Source organism: Pantherophis guttatus, chromosome 8, assembly GCF_059756535.1.
Source record: "Pantherophis guttatus breed Tessera chromosome 8, ASM5975653v1, whole genome shotgun sequence".
Classification (NCBI taxonomy): domain Eukaryota; kingdom Metazoa; phylum Chordata; class Lepidosauria; order Squamata; family Colubridae; genus Pantherophis; species Pantherophis guttatus.
This window is the reverse complement of record NC_142070.1, coordinates 72213154-72224138: the sequence shown is the minus strand read 5'-3', so window position 1 is coordinate 72224138 and position 10985 is coordinate 72213154.

Here is a 10985-nt window from a genome sequence, read left to right as displayed (position 1 = left end):
CAGCACCAGAGTTCAAAGGCCTCAATTCTTTGGCGCTCAGCCTTCCTTATGGTCCAACTTTCACAGCCATACATCGCAACTGGGAAAACCATAGCCTTGATTATACACACATTTGTTGGCAGGGTGATATCTCTGCTTTTTAGTATGCAGTCTAGATTTGCCATAACTTTCCTCCCCAGGAGCAAGCGTCTTTTAATTTCTTGGCTGCGGTCCCCATCTGCGGTGATCTTGGAACCCATTAAACTAGACATTAAACGAGACATACCCAATTCATGCAACCGTTCTTGATATGTTTTAGCCTCCAGTCCCCTAATCATCTTTGTTGCTCTTCTCTGCACTCTTTCTAGAGTCTCCACATCTTTTTTATATCACACACGCACAAATCACACATATCACTTTTGCACTACACATCAGGCTAATCTCCCTGGCTACCAGGCCTGGTAGCAGATGTGAATTTTTGACGTTATCCATTCCTTTATTCTCAGCCCTGTTTCCAAATGAAACTCCAAACAACTTACATGTGGCTTCCAGTTGTTTCCAACAAATGCCGCTTTTAGGGTGAGAGTTCCTTTAATGTAATTTCGGATTCCTCTCTGGGACGTCGCGATTCCCTGTGAAACACCCCCACACACGAACCCTGTTGTGTTGTGAGAATCCTGGCTATAGATTCAAAACTCTGGTGACACAGCTGCAAAGTAAGAGAGAAATTTTCCTTCAGAAAAGAAAGAAGGTTTCAAAACTAGCCAAAAAGAACGACACGAAAAAGGCCTGGGCAACAGCTTAACCTCTGGAAGACCCACCTCAGAGCGCCGTATTTACTCTAGTTGGATCGATGACCCCAGACAACCCAACACACTTGAAAAGTTGTTAGAGTTCAATTTGGTTCAGGGAGAAAGGGCTCAGGTGTTCCCCCCCACCTTCCTTTTTTTTTCTTTTGTGGGGGTTGACACAATGACATCTGTTGGGCATTGGCTTGCTGGGTTGGCCACACAAACAGTTTTAAGCTCAAAACACCATAATAAAGTCTTTGATTTGTTGCTGCCTTCCACACCTGATTTAATGACAATAAACTTTCTACTGTTTTTTTTTTTTGTAGAAAAGAAAAAGAGCTTAAAGATAAACACGTCTAATTCTCAAAGTGATTTCAATCTGTTGACAATAATAAGTATTTCTTTTCTTCCTTTCCAAAATCCTGTCAATGCCAGAACCCTAACATTTGAAAAATATATTACAGGCCATCATGGACGAGTGTGGGGAAAAAAAAGTTTTCTTAACTTGCAGTGTTGGCTTTTATGATTTATCCTCTTAAATATGATGTTGGTTGAGAAACTACTAACATACGGAGGCATGAAGACATTTCAACTAGCCAGTGACATGGCAAACTTCTGATGATCAATCCATCTTTTATTTCAGTCACAGACCAGAATTAAAAATTAAAACATTAAAATAAAGTAAAATAAAATAAAATAAAATAAAATAAAATAAAATAAAATAAAATAAAATAAAATAAAATAAAATAAAATAAAATAAAATAAAATAAAATAATGGAATGGAATGGAATGGAATGGAATGGAATGGAATGGAATGGAATGGAATGGAATGGAAAAAGACTTAATAGTATATCGCAGCTAGTACTAAGATCATCAATGGGCTGCTACCTACCAGACAGGGAGACACCATCAGGGGTGGGCTTCAAAAATTTTAGCAAGGGGTTCTCTGCCCGGTTGCTGGGTGGGCGTGGCCATGGTGGGCATGGCCTAGTCGGCTTCCTGCACCATGGTGGTGGTGAGGGGGAGCGTTTTTGCCCTCTCCGGGCTCCGGAGGCTTTCTTCAAGCCTCTGGGAGGGCAAAAACGGCCTCCTCAGGCTCTGGAGGGCCCATTTCCAGCCTTCCTGATCTTTCAGTAGGCCTGTTTTTCATGCTCCCCGAGCCTCCGCATGTGCCCTGCACTTACCTGCATCCAAAATGGGCCGCGTGGGGACTCCTGGGAGGGGTGGGGTGGGCGGGGCCAGCCAGGAGTCGGATTTGGGGGTTCTCCGAACTGCACAGAAACTTAGCTAGAGGTTCTCCCGAACCCCTACGAACCCCCAGCAGCCCACCCTTGGATACCATGTTCAGGAATCTCTGATTAATTGCTTACATATTCATGCAATTATCTCTCCCTTTTTAAGCACAAAATAAAGTTCAGGCATTTGATCCATTTCATGTGTTGTTATTAACCACGCATTGATAGATCCCTCGATAAAATAGGGAGGTTGATTCTGAGGCTCTCTGGATAGATCTACTTCTTTCACTATAAGCACTCCTGACTATAATCATTTGAAATCTCCCAGCCCATAACCGATGGCAAGCAGATCATAGAATAATAGGGTTGGAAGGGACTTTGGAGATTTTCCAATCCAACCCCCTCTTCAAGAGGAGACTCCCATGCAGTTTCAAACTACAACCCACAACCTCTGGTGGCAAGCAGTTCCACTGACCAGTTCTCACTGTCAAGAAATTCCTCCTTAATTCTATGTTTATTTTTAGTTTATTTAGTTTGTCAAACATGTATGAGATAACAGATATAAGTATAAACATGGACACGAGCATATGAAATGAGTATAAATAAATGGGGACAGTAGGACAGGGATGGTAGGCACACTGGTGTACTTATGCACGCCCCCTTTACGGACCTCTTAGGAATGGGGTGAGATCCACGGTAGACAGTCTAAGGTTAAAGCCATAGGGGCTTGAGGGGGTTTGAGTTAAGAGCCGAGGTGGTGCAGTGGTTAGAGTGCAGTACTGCAGCTACTTCAGTTGACTGCTAGTTCAGCAGATCAGCGGATCAAATCTCACCGGCTCAAGGTTGACTCAGCCTTCCATCCTTCCGAGGTGGGTAAAATGAGGACCCAGATTGTTGGGGGCAATAGGCTATTTAGTATACTGTCTTTGGTGTAAGCCGCCCAGAGTCCTCGGAGAGTGGGCGGCATAGAAATATGAAAAATAAATAAATAAATAAATAAATAAATAAATAAATAAATAAATAAATAAATAAATAAATAAATAAATAATAACGGAGTCAGGTAGAGCATTCCAGACATTGACCACTCTGTTGCTGAAGTTGTTATTTTCTGCAGTCGAGTTTGGAGCAGTTTACCTTAAGTTTGTATCTATTGTTTGCCCGTGTATAATTGCGGTTGAAGCTGAAGTAGTCGTTGACAGGTAGGACATTGTAGCAGACAATTTTGTGTACTATGCTTAGGTCAGACCACAGGCAGCGCAGTTCAAGGTTGTCCAGGCCCAAAATTTCAAGCCTGGTGGCATAAGGGATTCTATTGTGAGCAGAGGAGTGAAATACCTTTGGACCCGCTCAATTGTATTAATGTCCGATATGCAGTGCGGATTCCAGGCAGACGAGCTGTATTTGAGAATTGGTCTGGCAAAGGTTTTGTATGCCCTAGTTAGCAGTACAGTGTTACTAGAGAAGAAGCTTTGAACAACAACAACAAAAAATGTTGGATCGCTCTTTAATAATCTTCTATCAGTTACCGCTGTCCTGTTCCCAGGTGCTTTGGACCGGTAGCATTTCAAGGGTGAAATGCTACCGGTTTGGACCGATTCTGCCGAACCGGTAGTGATGGCAGCAGGTGGTTCGGAGAACTGGTAGCGATGGCAGCACGAGGCTCCGCCCACCTGCCTGGTCGTCATTACTTCCTGGTTAAAACAGGAAGTAACCTGTTTTTTACCCTCTGCGCATGCGCAGAGTCCACACGCACACGTGACGTGACGTGCGTGACGCGTGCACTTCCGAACTGGTAGGGAAGGTAAGTAGATTTTACCTCTGTCTTGCATGTACACTGCCATACTAAGAAAGGAAGCTTTCTTTCTCCAGGGTATGTGCATAGATTTTGCTTTAAAAAAAAAATTGTGTGTGTATTCCTCAATAGAAATATCACATTTCTTTCAGTATTTTCAAAAAAAAGGGATCTATGTATGTTGAGTTTTTGGCAAGGCCAAAACGGAGTGGAATTTATTTGGCTTTTAGCTGAAAGCAATTGAATTATCTTTAATGAGCTGACAGCTCTAATTTTATATAGATCAGGTTTTCTGGCGTTATTTTAGTGCTTAATAGAAGGGGCTGATGTAAAATCCTCATACTGTGTGGTGTTGTGTTTCATTTGTGAGTCTAAAAACAGACACAACTACTTAAATTGATTAAGGTCTGCACTGGTGGTGGGAATTCTCTTAAGACAGACAGCAACAATTCCCCCAAGGGCCCATCAATTGCCTTAGATCAACATTTGTACTCTTTTCTTCTCCAGTTGTGTATGTAACATACTAAGATCTGCTTAAATGTCCTTTCTTGATCAGGATTTAATTGATGCTTGCTTGCTGCCTTTTTCAACTTTAAAGTGATTATTGCTAGCCCCGCATCCCCATCTCATTCTCCCTTTCAACAAATATCACTAAAGCAGCCATACACACTGGAGAAACCCAGAAAGCATATGGAGAGAAGGACAAGGGGAATACCATTTGGCTCCCCCAAATCACATATTTATTTTTTGTCTTTAGCTAAAAGGTCAGCACCATCTGTGTGATGGCAAGAACGGCGTTGGCATGTCATCCTTGTTGCCAGGAATTAATTGACTATTTGGATGGGGGTCACATTGTCAGAAGGAAGAACCAAAAAAGTTGCTTTCAACCAATGGATGTATCATCATGCAATAAAACTGTCTCTGCAATATTTAAGGCATTCGATCAGTGTTTGTTTTCCCCCCCAATCTTGGCAACTATTAAGATGAATGGACTTCAAGTCCCAGAATTCCCCAGCCAGCATGGTTTAGATGTAACTAAAGCAAATAAGATAAGATAACCTTTAGTGCCATTTTTGTACTGTGAGCACACTGGCCCACATTAAAAATGAAATTCTGTTGCCTGCTCTCAAAAGAAAGTATATAGCTACCCATACCCATACATACACACAAATACACATGATGTCTATGTCTATGTCTATGTCTATCTCTATGTCTATGTCTATGTCTATCTCTATCTCTATCTCTATCTCTATCTCTATCTCTATGTCTGTCTGTCTGTCTGTCTATCATCTATCTATCTATCTATCTATCTATCTATCTATCTATCTATCTATCTATCTATCTATCTATCTATCTATCATCTCAGGGATCTGCAACCTTAAACACTCAAAGAGCCATTTGGACCCATTTCCCACAGAAAAGAAAACACCGGGAGCCACAAAACCCGTCCCGTGCCTGACTATTTCTTGAGCGGCCACAAAACTAGCATATGTAGTTGAATTAAAGGTTCTGTTTTCTTCTGAAACTTTTCTTTTCTTGGATTTATCCATGGTTGGTCTACTGGGGGTTGAAAAGTTCAATAAATCACTGTGCCTGCCTTTTCTGAAATCGGCAATGATCTCTGTAGCTTTTCCTATGTTTACAACAAGGAAAATCTGAAGAGAAACCATTGTTGATTTCAGAAAAGGCAAACACAGCCCAGTGGTGGGTTGCTCCCGGTTCGGACCAGTTCGCAAGAACTGGTAGTAAAACCGGTGGCAGGCTCGCCGGTGGGCAAGAACTGGTAGTAAAACTGGTGGGAGGCTCGCCGGCAGGCAAGAACCGGTAGTAAAACCGGTGGGCACGATGCAAATCGGCAGGAAAGATAAGTAGAACCTACTCCTGGCACAGCCACACAATGTCAACCCTCCTAGTTTAAGAGAACATTTTAGAAATCTTCCAGGCTGATTTCCCATTTCTGGGCCTCTTTAGATATCTGCAATTCATTATTTTTAAGAAACAATCCGTGGATTACATGACAAGAATATTTACCGCATATTTATACATGAAATGTACTGACTAAGCAGCTTTGGAAGCATCAACTCTTTGCAGTGTTTATCCAATAGATCACTAACAGCATTACGATTAAATATAATAAACAGGAGATTCATGTTTAGTTCCCTTTCCTTCAAAGAAATGACTGATACTCTCTCCCCCGCCTTCCCCGCAGCCTCCTTTTCCTCACCTCCACCAGGACTGCATATAGAAATAGAAATAGAATAACAGAGTTGGAAGGGACCTTGGAGGTCTTCTAGTCCAACCCCCTGCTTAGGCAGGAAACCCTACACCACTTCAGACAAATGGTTATCCAACAACTTCTTAAAAACTTCCAGTGTTGGAGCATTCACAATTTCTGGAGGCAAGTTGTTCCACGGACTGATTCTTTTAACTGTCAGGAAATTTCTCCTTAGTTCTAAGTTGCTTCTCTCCTTGATTAGTTTCCATCCATTGCTTCTTGTTCTACCCTCAGGTGCTTTGGAGAATAGCTTCATTCCCTCTTCTTTGTGGCAGCCCCTGAGATATTGGAACACAGCTACCATGTCTCCCCTAGTCCTTCTTTTCATTAAACTAGACATACCCAGTTCCAGCAACTGTTCTTCATATGTTTTAGCTTCCAGTCCCCTCATCATCTTCGTTGCTCTTCTCTGCACTCTTTCTAGAGTCTCAACATTTTTTACATTGTGGTGACCAAAACTGAATGCAGTATTCCAAGTGTGGCCTTACCAAGGCATTATAAAGTGATATTAATGCTTCACGTGATTTTTTTTTTTTTTGCTTTAGAAGACTCAGGACGGCTTACAATGCGTTAAGCAATAGCCTTCATACTTTTGTATATTTTATACAAAGTCAGCTTATTGCCCCCACAATCTGGGTCCTCATTTCACCTACCTTCGAAAGGATGGAAGGCTGAGTCAACCTTGAGCCTGGTGAGATTTGAACTTGCAGTAATTGCAAGCAGCAGATGTTAATAACAGTGCTTTAGTCCACTGTACTACAGGCTCTTGATTCTATCCCTCTGTTTATGCAGCCTAGAACTGTGTTGGCTTTTTTTGGCAGCTGATTTCTATAATATGCTTTACTAATCTGTTTGGATCGTAAACATCTATCTGAGCGTGGTTCTACTTTCACATGTATGTTCTGCTACATGTGGACCCCATTGGATTTTTAAAATTTCAATCAGAATAGAGCTGGAAGGGACCTTGGTGCAAGGGTGACATGCTACCGGTTTGCACCGGTTCGGGTTAACCGGTAGCGGCGGTGGTGGGCGGTTTGGAGAATCGGTAGCGGTGTCAGCGCGAGGCTCCGCCCACCCGCCCGGATGTCGTTACTTCCTGGTTTCAACCAGGATGTAACCTGTTTTTTACCCTTTCCACATGCGCAGAAGGTTTGTGCATGCGCAGAGGGTCCAAGCACGCATGTGACGTGCATACATGCGCGAGCACGGTGCATGCACTTCTGAACCGGTAGGGAAGGTAAGTAGATTTCACCCCCTGTCTTGGAGGTCTTCTAGTCCAACCACCTGCCCAAGCAGGAGATATACCATTTCAGACAAGTGGCTGTCCAGTCTCTTCTTAAAAACCTCCAGTGATGAAGCCCCCACAACGTCTGAAGGCAATTTCTGTTCCACTGGTTAATTGTCCTCACTGTTAGGAAGCTTCTCCTTAATTCCAAGTTGCTTCTCTCCTTGATTGGTTTCCATCCATTGTTTCTTGTCCTTGCCTTCAGGAGTTTTGGAGAATAGGTTGACCCCCTCTTCTTTGTGGCAGCCCCTTAAATACTGGTCCTAGTCCTAGGATGAAGGGTCAAATCGACGTCTGCGACAACAGAACCATTGATGGTTATATTCTGTCTCAACTCCTCACTCCAGCGAAGCAGGTTATTACTTCCTTTTGCAGAACATCTTTAAAAAGGCAAGCCAACAGAATTGTAGTTCTGCGATATCCAGAAGGATTAGCTTTGTTTACTTTATTGCACACAAACAAAGGGGAATGGCGATCATTTCCCCCATAAGACTTTTAATTGGATTAATGGGGAGAAGAGCAGAAAGGGATTACTTAGGCCAGACAGCTTAATCCCAAGGATGTTAAATTTAGCCTCAGAGAGAACCAGCCAAGCGAGAGTTAAACCAACCCCATCCAATTATTTAATATTGTGGGGAAATCCACATTTCGTCAACTAACCTATTTTGCATATCCACTTCTCTCTCTCTTTTTTTTTAATTTGATTTATATGCCGCCCTTCTCCGAAGACTCAGGGCGGCTTACAATGTGCTCAGCAATAGCCTTCATCCTTTTGTATATTTATACAAAGTCAGCTTATTGCCCCCACAAACTGGGTCCTCATTTCACCTACCTTAGAAAGGATGGAAGGCTGAGTCAACCTTGAGCCTTGGAGAGATTCGAACCCTGCAGTAATTGAAGGCAGCTGGTCTTAATAACCAGCTTAATAACAGGGTGCCTTAAACCCCTGTACTACCAAGGCTCTTTTCTCCAAGTCGATTGCTGAAGTTTTGCTGCCGAAATTAAATTCCTCCAATTCGCTCAAAGCCGCCTGCATTTTCTTCAGTTTCAAATGGTGAATCTGAAGCAGTTGGGAAACAAAGAACGTTCCTGAGGAAACAGAATTTATTGCATTTGAGAGAGCTTTTTTTTTTAGCCTTGATGCAAATTATGACACCAAAGTTTGGACCTTATATAGTATGCACATAAACAGCAGTGGCAGTTCAAAGCCTTGTCAGGGGAACTTGGAGAATAACAGTAATTGACTAACACCGTCAATTTACCATGTTTCCCTGAAAATAAGACCCTGTCTTATATTTTTTTGAACCCCGAAATAAGCACTTGGCCTTATTTTCGAGGAGGTCTTATTATTTTGGGGCGCATGGAGCAAGACGGGGCTCCTCTTGCTGTTTTACCTGATTTCCAGCTCTATCTCCCTAACCCTAACCAGAGGAAATGGCAGGGACAGGCTGCACATGCATTTAAATATTTTCGGGGAGGGCTTATTTTCAGAGAAGGCTTATTTTGGGGGGCAGTCTTATTTTCGGGGAAACACGGTACTTGTCACTTTTATAATGCTATTTTTATATGTTATTTATTTTTAAATTGGATTATAATAATTGTTTTTATGTTCTATCTATCTATCTTTCTATCTATCATCTATCATCTATCATCTATCATCTATCATCTATCTACCTACCTACCTACCTACCTACCTACCTACCTACCTATCTATCTATCTATCTATCTATCTATCTATCTATCTATCTATCTGTCTAAAACAGTTCCACTAAGGGAGCCATTTTGTGTAATGCAGGGTGTCAAACTTGCGGCCTGCGGACCAGATGCATCAGGCGCTGGCCACGCTCACACCTGGTTTAGCGAAGGGGGAAAAAGTCGCGATACGCCATGTGATGACAACGTGATGCCACGAGTTGTTTGTAATCATGTTTATACTTATACCTGTTATCTAATACATGCTTGATAAAATAAAGAAGTAAATAAATAAAATAAATAAAAATAAAGTTTGACACTCCTGGTGTAGTGGTTAAGACATCAGGCTGGAAACCTGGAGACACTGAGTTTTAATACTGCCTTTCGCCCAGGGATGAAATCTACTTACCTTCCTTACCGGTTCGGAAGTGCATGCACAGAAGGTAAAAAACACATTACTTCCTGGTTAAAACCAGGAAGTAATGATACCCGGGTGAGTGGGCGGAGCTTTGCTCCGCCATTGCTACCGAATCGCTGAACCACCGGCCAAGATCGCTACTGGATCGGGTGATCCGGTGCGATCCGGGAGCATTTCACCCCTGCTTTGGCCTGAAGCCAGCTGGGTAGGCCATCCATTCTCTCTCAGCCCTAGGAAAGAAGCAATGGCAAACCACTCCTGAAACACCTTGCCAAGAAAACTGTAGCAATTTGTTCTCCGAGTCTCTGAGAATTGCGCACGACTAAATGGAAAAAAAAGACAAAACAGCTTTACTATTGGATATTTTACTATATCTGGCCCTGTGGCTGCAATAAATTGGTTGGATTTAACTAAGCAAGTCATTCTTGTCCTCACTATTAAAAAAAAGCCCCCATCACCCCAAGCAAGGAATCCTGAGCGCTACTTATAGTCCTGCCTATCTGGCAATGTTATAATGAAGAGTTATGGAGTTATAATGAAGGAAAGAGTTCAACAAAGAGTTATAATCAAGCCTTACTAGGCCTCTCTTATACACACTTGGCACTTCCTAGATACTCCTTAATCCCAGATGGCACATTTTGATCTGGTTAGTATGATTGGGTGTCACCAGAATAACCGGTAGGGTAATTTGTCTGGCTTATAGTTAGAGCTGACCATGTTAAATATGGAAAGGGAACAAAGCAGATGGATGTTCTTGTGGACTAAAACCTATTTCATTATTGGCTGACGATGCTAATTCATGAAAACTGATTAGAAAACTCTCTTAGGCATTAAGATGTTTATCTCTACATTGATTGTACTTTGCTTTGTAGAAATCAGGGGTGTCCGACCATGGTAACTTTAAAGCTAGTGGACTTCAACTCCCAGAATAGCTAACTGGGGGATTCTGGGAGTTGAAGTCTGCAAATCATAAAGTTGCCAAGGTTGGATACCCCCGGTATAAACCGGGGGTGAAATCCAACAGGTTCTGATAGGTTTTGGAGAACCGGTAGGAGAAATTTTGAGCCGTTCGGAGAACTGGTAGCGGAAATTTTGAGTAGTTCGGAGAACCGGCAAATACCACCTCTGGCTGGCCCAAAAGTGGGGAGGGAATGGAGATTTTGCAGTATCCTTCCCCTGGAGTGGGGTGGGAATGGAGATTTTGCAGTATCCTTCCCCTGCCACTCCCACCAAGCCACCCCCACAGAACCAGTAGTAAAAAAATTTGGATTTCACCACTGGTATAAACAATATATAACACTCGACAAAAAAATAAGCACCGGTAAGCATTTCTTTTAAAAATGAACACTTCGTTTGCTATTCTTCTCTCTCTTTTTTTTATTCAGAGAGATTCTGCGAGCAAAGATTATTTTTTTGGTAATAATCTTGGATAGATCCTTTTCTTTAATCAAACAGGTGATGCGCGCACATATGTAAAAAATGCCATGGGGGGGGGGAAATCACTTTTGTGACATTGCT